Here is a 9,467-nt window from a genome sequence, read left to right on the forward strand (position 1 = left end):
GAGACCCATATAAAGGCAATTACAATTGGTAAATGATTAATGTTGGATCTGACATTTTTATGTGTCAAGTATGTTTAAGTGCATTAACCTTTGCAGAATTTACACCGATACTATATGAGATATATCTTGTATAGCATCTGAAATATCTGCAATCTGCCTTCACTTAAATCTTATTTACATTTATTTTATTACAATATAAATGGGTTTAAACAAATCTTTATGGAGTTTTTTACCCCATTCTGCAGGTCCTGTTGGCACTGTGGGGAGGCTGGGGGAGCAAACAGAGTTCCTGCCACCTGCCTGGAGGACCCTGGAGAGAGGGGCCTGTGGCCCTTGTGCAAGCTCCTGCCTCCAATCTAGCCCAGAGAGGAGGTGACTTAGAAGGCCGGGAGTCCGCATCCCATAGCATGAATCACAGAGGCAGGCTTTCCAGCAGACAGACAACTTTTAATTTTTATAAGGTACAGAAGACACACATTTCCAGAGCATCCATTTGAGACGAGAAGGAATGAGCGGCTCCCATCTGTGGTGTGTTTTTTTGCAATCTGCCCATCGTCCCTCACCCACCCCCTCTGCAGGAGGAGATGCGCTCCAGATGTCTTCCTCCAGTGCTCACAGCCCTCCCTGGGCCTTTTGTTTTCTAAGTCAGACTACTCTTCGCTGCTGCTGCTGCTGCTGCTGCTGCTGCTGCGGTGTCCGCTCCATGCCTCCTGAACTTCACTCCACTGAAATCTGGTTGGGTATGAGACAGACTCCGGTGGAATGAAGGACAAGAGAAACACATGGATTGTCTGGGGCTCTTTTTCCCAGAGGGTGGGCTGCATGGCAACCCCAGCCTCTGCGCATAGGGTTATTGCCTGGCAAAGGCCTGCAGCATCTCTGAAACAGTCTTGGGAGCCTCGAGGACGGGCGTACTCACGGCCCACCCTCCCCAGGGTCCTATTCAGTGGGTGACTTCGGAAGCCAGCTTACCAAGACACTTCTGTGCCTGCAGCACAGGCAGACAGGGCTGAGGGATGGGGATGGGGTTGCTGGGCTGGGGGCTCTTGCTGCTGCTCACCTTCAAAGCAGCCATCCCAGACAAGCCCCTGGGGGACCTTCTCTGCATATCCCTAGTGGGGACGCCAGTTCTCTTCTCCCTTTGTCTGCCCCCCCCCCCCCCCCGCATGTGCCAAAACTGAGCTCCATGTGGTTAGTCCTGGGTGAGGGAAGCAGGTGCTCTGAAATTGCTAAAGAAAAATCCATCTATAATGAGCTTGCTTCTCAAGGTGATGGAATGCAGGGGCAGAGGCATTCCTTTCCAGAATGCGCTGTCCAAAGAGCAGGAACAGCACTTCATGGGCCCATTTGCTAGTGTGAAACCAGGAGGAGGTGCGTGAGGAGCTGTGGAAAGACCAGAATGCCAGGGCTGGAGCCAGGCCCATTCCTGAGGGCAGGCATGGGCAGAGGAGGGCGAGACTCCTTGGTCTCACCCTTACCAACATATCTAGGATGGCTGCTTTCCAGTGACTCCACATCCTTTGTCAAATCTGCCTGGAAACCAGTATATATGCTTTCGGCATGGCCATGGGGATGTCGGGAGAGAAGAGGTAGCCCTGGCTTTCAGGCGCTGAACTGAACAAGGAGGCTGGAGACTATCCGAGGCCTCCTGTCCTCTTAAAAGCAATGCCCAGGCCACAATTGCTGTTTAGTTGCTGTTCCAGCCTCTTCCTTGCTGTGTTCAGGCATGCCTTTGGCTCAGTGTAAGCCCCATAAAAGGCTGTTCTTAGCACCAACATGCAGACTGGCTGAGTTTGGGCAGATCCACCCTGTTGTTTGGAATACTTTCTTCCTGGGGCTTGTTCTGACCCGATATAGGGAGACACTAGCTAAAAACGTGTCTCCTCCCCCAAGATCCAGCCCCCGGGGGCGTAGGGCCTCTGAAAAAGGCTCTTCTTAAACAAGGGCTTGGGTGTTTCTTCTACTGCTGAGGGACAGACTGGCTTTCCTTGGTCTGGGTGAATGCAGGGGTCCTGGGGGAGAAGGCTGGCCCATTCTCCCCCAGCCTTCTTCATAAATACTCACAAGTCTCAACCATGAGAGAGAAACGTGCCCTGCTTGTGAATTAGGTAGACTTTATAATCCTCCTGCACTGTCTGTGGCCCATTTCACAGTCAAGGGAAGAAAGAGACCAGCCTGGCTGGCTCTGATAAATGATGGCAGAATACAGCAGGATGGGAAGATTCTTTACTTTCTCTTTGGATTTCAGTCCAACTCAGACCGCAAAGGGGTCCATTTGTCTCCCTTCAGACCCTCATCACACCACTCTTACCCTCCCAACATGTGCGGTCCACCGGATTCCTCAAGTCCTCGGTCGGAATGCGCAGAGTCTCACCCTCGTGTGTGGTTCTGAGCCTCCAGGGTGCATACTCCAGAGGTGACAGTGTCTGCAAAAGCACTTTAACCATGAAAGGCCATGCAAACGGGAGGTAGCGTTGACATTAGTGAGTCCAGAAAAGGTAGGCCCTTTTCTTATCATCCACCCTTGCTCTACAGACCTGATACAAGGCAGAGAAGAGAAAAGATGAGCTAGAACCTGTATCAGGAGCTTGACCCACTCGAGACCCCATACCCAGAGTTCAAGATTCTGTGCCCACGATGCCTTTGTCAACAAGATGCCCCTGTGGTGCTTTCTGCTTGGCCACCCACAGCAAGGGGCTGCGTCAGAGAAGCCAAGCATGCTGGTGTTTGGCTTTAGAGTAAGTTCATCCGGCGACTGTTCTCCTGCTCCCCAGCTGCCCTCAGGACTGTGCCCCAAATGGCTTCCTAATGAAACCAACTTGGACATGAGATTAAAAGAGTGGAACCAGGTCCTGAATTTCTTTTCATAGCTCTTATATCCTCCAGCCCAGCACAGAAAAGCCAGCCCCCTCGCCCCCAGTCCCCTAGTTGGGTAAATCTCCTCGATATCAGACAGAACTGTAATCTTACTGTTCTTAACTGCTCAGTCCCCACCTTATCACACCAGTTCCCATTTCGGTGACACTGATTACCTGAGATCACTGAAAATTGTCCCCAAACCATAGAACTGGCTGGGGGGATTTGGCTAAATTGTAGCAGGTCCCTCTGTTTTAGCTTTGGAAGAAGTTGATAATCAACTTCCAGTGAGTTTGGCTTTTTGCCCACAGTCCATGCTCTACTCTTACTGTCCAACAATCCTCCAGGAGCAGGCACTAGGATCTGGTTTTCCAAAGCGCCCCAAATCACAGATTTCAGACTCACCTGTAAGTGTGAGAGTCTGTACCTTCAGATAATAGGGCCTACTTTGAGCTTGAGGCGAAATAATAGATTTCTCATAAGATAATTCGGAACAAACAGATCGCTAGGGGCTCATGTGTATGAGAGGAAGAACAGGAATTCCGAGACGCAGAAAGCTCTTTCATTCCTAAGGTTGGAGGACAGGGACTCAGAAGGAGGAAACACTTACTGTGTAGCGTCCAGTCCCGCAGGCCCGTTCCTGAGGGAAGGCAGGGGCCAGTCCCGAAGAGTCCTTCTCCCTTTAAGAAAAAAGAACATAAGGAAGCAGAGAAAAGTGGAGCTGGAGCAGAGGGAGTCGAGATAGCTGGAAGACAGGGCTGGGACTACGGTGGGATTCAGTTGAACTTTTAGAAGTAGGTAACAGACAATAGAGGAGAGAGAAACTGGTTTTTCCAAGGCAAAGGTGAAGAAGGACTCAGCCCCTTTCAAGGAGGTGGTACTAGGTTCACTCTTTATTTATGCACCTTTTGGCGCAGCTTCGGGTTACCTGCTGGGCCCAACCAATGGAGGGAGGACTTGCGCAGCTGGCTCCGCCCCTCAGAACCCGCACCCCCGGGGGGCCAGGGCTGGCCAGGCCCTTCTGCACGCTAACCTTGCTTTCTTATTGTTCTGTAAACACCAGAAATGGGAGGTGAGGGACGCTGCAGGTTATCTGAGCACTGGCCTTGAAGGCTCTGGTCTCCCAAAGACTTGGGGAAGGACGGAAGGGGAAGGCTCAGATCTTATCTGGGTGAGCAGAGGCCCTGTGCGAGCTCGCGTGCTTACACACCCATGTAAATCAACAGTGGCAATAGCTGGTCTGTGAGCTTTTAGCTGTGCTCAGGCTTCCTAGCCCTACACTTCAGGAATGCAGCAGAGAGCTGACAGCCCATCAAGGGATGGCCTTAGAAAGGGGCCCAAGGGTCGGCGCAGAGGCCGAACCAGAGGGTTTTCCCGGCATTTAGCACAGAGTGAGTTTGCTGCTCTTTTGTGAGAAGCCAGCGGCTTTTATAATCCAGGAGGCTTTGTGACCTGCTTCCCTTCTATTCCTGGGGATGGGAAAAGACTGCCCTGAGGGGAACAATGGGAAGAGACCAAAGTAGTTTCAGAAAGAGCCAGCAAACTCATCAGGAAACGTTAAAGATGTTGCTTCTCAACATTGATTATTTTAATTTCACCTTCACTTGCTCAGCAGTGGCCCCTCCAACTCCTCCCTCCTTCTGCTTTGCTGCTCCCCTCTCCCCACTGTGCCCTTTTGGGTGCACCAGGAGGGCAAGGGAAGTTGAAGCCTTCTTACTGGTAGTGCGTTTTGTCTCGAATTTAACCTGACTTCCACTTGCTCCCATGGCGGATCTTCTGGTCTGCAGCAAGAATGGATCCCTCCCTTCTGCAGGTCAAGAGGAGAACTCAAGAACCCAATCTAGAGGGCATCTTCGTGCCGTCCTTTATAAAACCGAATCCCACCTGCTCGAAATCTCTTTAGAAATCACCTAATCCAAATTTCTCACCGAACAGATGGAGAAACCGAGGCTTTGCGTGAGAATTTCTGCCTCAGGTTCATGGAGCCAGTGTAGGGACAAGATTTTAATTATCTGTGTCCACTGACCTCCATGTAAGGACTCTTTTTAACAGACCCTCCATGCTGCCTCTGCTTCTGGAGGGCATCACATTTGTCTAGAGTATTCTATAGTCTTTCTGGAAGAAAGAAAAAGGGAAGGAGACTGAGATTTTCCAGATGATACTGTTCCTAAGGTTAGGGATTCCTCTCCATAACTGTCAGGGCAGATGACTTCCCAGACAGCTGGACTCAGTTTGCCTTAATACAACCTCAGCTCTTCCATTTTCCAATTAGTCATGTAGAGAGAGAAGCAGAGAGTCCCTGGCCAACATGCACACAATAGGGTTAGAGACCTTATGCCCTTGTGTCTCCCTTCCTGTATTTTGTTCATAATTCACAGATTCTTTCATTCTCTCTTTCCCTCACTGCCTCACTCCATAAAAGCATCAGCTCAGTTTCAGGTGAGTGAGAGGCGGTGTTTACCCTTCAGGAGTTCCTGAGTTAGATGTGCATATACCTGAACAGACATCAAAACAGGTCAATGAGAAAAACACTATGAGTAGTCCCCCCAAAGGAAATGTTATTTTTTGTCTATGAGATGCAGGGAAGGTCCCAGACAGAGGGCACCATTTGAGCTGATTCTGAAAAAATGAGGGAGGACAGGGGGTTGGTTAGGACCCAGCCTGAATGAAACCCTGAGGAAGGAGCTCTCACAACTGTGGTTCAGAAGCTCACTCTGCTCCAGGGTAGGACTAGAGTCGGGGCGATGGGCTGCTGCTGAATCTGATTGCGCTAAAATGTGGGGAAAGGGAGGGGATGTGGGTAGCTAGGGCAGAAAATAAGCATAAGTCCTACTGGTTATATTCTTGCCCTCCAAGGGTCATGTTTGACCTTCAAATTTGTTCTGAAAAATGGAAACAAACTCAAATGCAGTTGACACAGCCAGGAAGTATTATGACTTGTCCTAATAATAATAATGATATGACAACAACAACAATAAATATTTACTATTATTATTGTTATAAATTTTTGTCTCGATCTGATTCAACAAGGTCCAGGAGGGTGCTCCGTGGACCACTTGGACACTGGTTTGTATCCTGAGTCTAGAGGGGGGTTGAATGCACATCTGGGTGGCTTTGACAGAAGACACCTGTCTCCCCACCACTCAGTCTGGTTCCTTGTTCCAACATCAGCTCGAGAAGCAAAAGACCTAGATGCCTTCCCTTCTTCCACGTTTCTAGTCCCAGGGCTTGAAGAGGCATTTCAAGACTCTTTCAAGGGTGTCTGTGGGGAGACAAGACAGGAGCTGGGGGCCGGGGGCAAGGTGGTTGGACCAGGAACACAGGCTGCCTCCAGTCTCCACTCAGGAGCTTGCCATTATAAGGATGTTTACTCACTTTCTCTAACTAAGGGCTTCACGTTTCAGATTGATGTACTATTTATCCTTCTTTCACATTCCTTCTTCCCCCGCAACATGCCTGAGACTGGGATTCTCTGCTGTGAGATCTCTGGTCCCCACACGCATTCCTGGATCTTGGAAACAAACCACCATTCCCTTTGCTGTGACTTCCAGCCCATATCTTACTGCCACATCTATGGCTTTTGAGGAAATAAGTAAAAGATAGCAGATTCTCCAACTGTTCTGACGCCTGATTAACATCAGCATTACCTACCTTCTGGACTACATTTTGGTTGGAAGCACCTCTAACTTCTCAGCTTTGCCTCCAAGCCCAGTATGATGCCTGATGTCCTTCGTAAAGGTCTGTGGAATCAATTGTAATTCTTTCTACTAGAAAGAGGCACAAGAAAAAAGGTTTGCAAGAGCCACCATGGTACATTTGGAGTGGGATTGTCTCCTAGGGGTGAAACAGGAAAGTTAGTGTGACACAAGGAGAAAACTTGTTCCCAGAAACTTGATGAGGACATCTAGAGCCCATGGCTGAAGTGAGGGTAGCCATTGGGCTGCTTACAGATTGGAGCCTTCATCACCTACTTCCCACTGGTCCTTAGCTTCTCGGTCTGCTCCATATTTTGAAGAGCCAGGATGACCTTTCTTTCCCTGTGAGGTTTCTCAGTTAGGGCCCCAAGTCAGTAGTTATGCATGTTAATTCTTCTGCCACTGCCTAGGGTTAGTATTTTGGCTCACAAAGTGACTGTACAGACATAGGGTGGGTAAGATGTGGATTAGCAGCAGTGGAAATAGGAAAAAAAAAGCCCATCTTAGGGCTTGAACTTATGGTAAGCTTTTTGGGATTCAATGAAGATGATATAGTTACCAAAAGGATAAATTCTATCTTTGGTTGTGTTATTAGGACTATGAGATGGAAAACAAGGGAGGTGATATTCCTATTCCACTCTGTATTGATAGGATTACACCTGGCTTATTACATTCAGTTATGGGTTTCACTTTTAAGAAGGGTGAATACAAATCTCAAAGTGAGAATAGTGTTCAGGTGGATTTGAAAATAGGTCCCTCTAGGAAAGGATTAAGAAATGGGATTTTTAGTCTAAAGAAGTGATGTCAGGGGAATGCAGGGGGAGATGACGTTAGCTATTTTCAATGATATGAAGATGTGGTTTGTAGAAGAGTTTCGTGTTGGTTCTTAGTGGCCCTGTGGGGTAGAATTAGAAATAATTTCTTTTCGTATTACCAGTTCCCGGTAGAAGTACCTTCTTAGAAACAGACAATGGAGGACACAGGTAGGCAGCAAAAGAAACCTGATGATTCTGGAGTCAACATAGCCCTCCCTGCCCCCACCCGCAAGGGGTAAGAGGAAGGACCATATACACAGCCACCAGGTGACACCGAACACCTGTCTGAACAGGTGGGAGCAAAGCCCTAAATCCAAGTCAATAAATCAAATCGAGGTCCTTTCCTCCCATCTTGACTATATCGTCCCTCCCACATCCTTGTATCTCTTTAGTTGACCTGCCTGGTGCAAGTGTTGTGCAGCCAGTTTATTTTGGTTTGGTCTTCACTAGCCAGGTCTCTGTACATGGTTTCCTGTGCAGCCCCACTCTGCCCATAACATCCTGTGATCTGTGCACATTTCTATCACACATCATCTTACAGTTATTGATTTCTTATCTTTCTCTCTCACTAGACCATGAAATTCTTAAATGAAAAGGAAGTCCTATGTTGTTTGCACTTAGAAGTTCCTGGCACATAGTAGGTGCTTGGGAAATATTTGTTGAATGGGTGATGGTGAAGAGGGGCCTTTGTCAGAAAAACTGACCCTTTGTTACTGAGGAGACTTGGGGTCTGGGTCTAACACCCCCTTCTTTTCACTTTCCTGCTTGTTCTGCTCTGGTATTGATCAGAACCAATCCCAGAGTCCCAGAAGCTACAGCCAGATGTTTTCCTGCTCCAGGGTATCTGAAAGCTCATTGTCCATTCTTTTATTTCTGGGCTGGGGCTGGAGGACCTGTTCCACAGGTGGGCATTTTCTCTGGAGACTGTCAAGGGTAAGAGGAGGGTCTCTTCTTCTAGGACCCTCTCTCCTGAGGTCTAATTTAGTCTCTCAGATGATGGGAACCCCCCCAGGGGACATTACAGTCCTCTTATCTTTAGCTCAGCCACTCTAGACATTTCCTACCATTATCTGCTCCAAATAATCTCTCCAACTTGCCTGGAGGCTTTCTGGGTTTGGAAACTTCCATTTCCTTGGGGAATGGTTGTTTGAAATGTTATTTTTCTACGTTAACATCTGAATGCTACCTTAGGAAAATGGAGGGGTGGGAGGAGCATTCTTCATAGGAAGAGGCTTTGATAAACTGAAACAGTTCATGTTATTAAACAGCAAGACGGGAATTTCAGCTTGCTTCTTCTGTCTAACTCACGGCTCTCACCTTTGGAAAGTTAGAGACTATGGACAAGTCAGAGGACAGACAGGTGTCATTTGCTAATTCATATCTTTGCTCAAACTCTATTGTGCACTTGCTGTGTGCCAGATACTCTACCAAGTGCTGGAGATAAATGGGTGGCCCAGTCCCTGAGCACAAGGACTTTAGATGCAGTGAAGGCACCAGCCTGGTGATGTGTGGGAGGGGCAAGAAGGGTGCCCCTGTACTAGCACTGTAGGAATCAGAGAGGATCCTCTATCTCTGCCTTGTAGACCAGGAAGGCTTTATGGAGGAGGTGCCACCCAGCTGAGCTTGGAAATGCAAGGGGCAATATGCCAACTGGAGAAAAGAGAGGATTTGGTGTGGGGATTCTTCGGGCTTTCAGGCTGAGCTGGGCTGAGCAGGTGGTCGTCTTCCTAAGTAAAAAATAAAACTGCAAACTCCAGCCTGGGTCACTGGACAGATGCAGATTTAACACCTGCAAGGAGGGAGGGGAGACTCTAGAGCAAAAGACAGGAGACTGAAGGAGTCCAGCCTGCCATGGAGGAAAACAATCTAAGCTGGATTCTTCCACATCAGTATCTCTGCTAGAGGGACCTATGCAGGTAATCAAGTTTGGCAATCTCTGTTGGCTGCCTCATGTTTTTTTGTATGTTTCATGAGATGCCAGTTCGAATTTGCTAAATAAAGAGGGAAGGTTGGCAGGAGAGGGGCAAATTTTAACGGGGAGAAACTAACTGATGAGCTGGTAAAAAGAACCCAGTAGGCTTGAGGCCACCAGGCTGCTTAG

At 48.4% G+C, this 9,467-nt stretch overlaps 1 long non-coding RNA gene across 1 annotated transcript; it reads right to left on the reverse strand.

Annotated features, from left to right (window-relative positions):
• Positions 1 to 426: 426 nt before the first annotated feature.
• Positions 427 to 3,748, reverse strand: LOC115286720. Its single transcript, XR_003906230.1, has 3 exons — positions 3,467 to 3,748; positions 2,312 to 2,537; positions 427 to 732 (listed from the first exon to the last, which is right to left on the reverse strand). It is a non-coding gene; the product is annotated as an uncharacterized LOC115286720 (long non-coding RNA).
• Between the last annotated feature and the right edge of the window lie 5,719 nt (positions 3,749 to 9,467).

This window comes from Suricata suricatta, chromosome 3, assembly GCF_006229205.1.
Source record: "Suricata suricatta isolate VVHF042 chromosome 3, meerkat_22Aug2017_6uvM2_HiC, whole genome shotgun sequence".
Lineage (NCBI taxonomy): Eukaryota > Metazoa > Chordata > Mammalia > Carnivora > Herpestidae > Suricata > Suricata suricatta.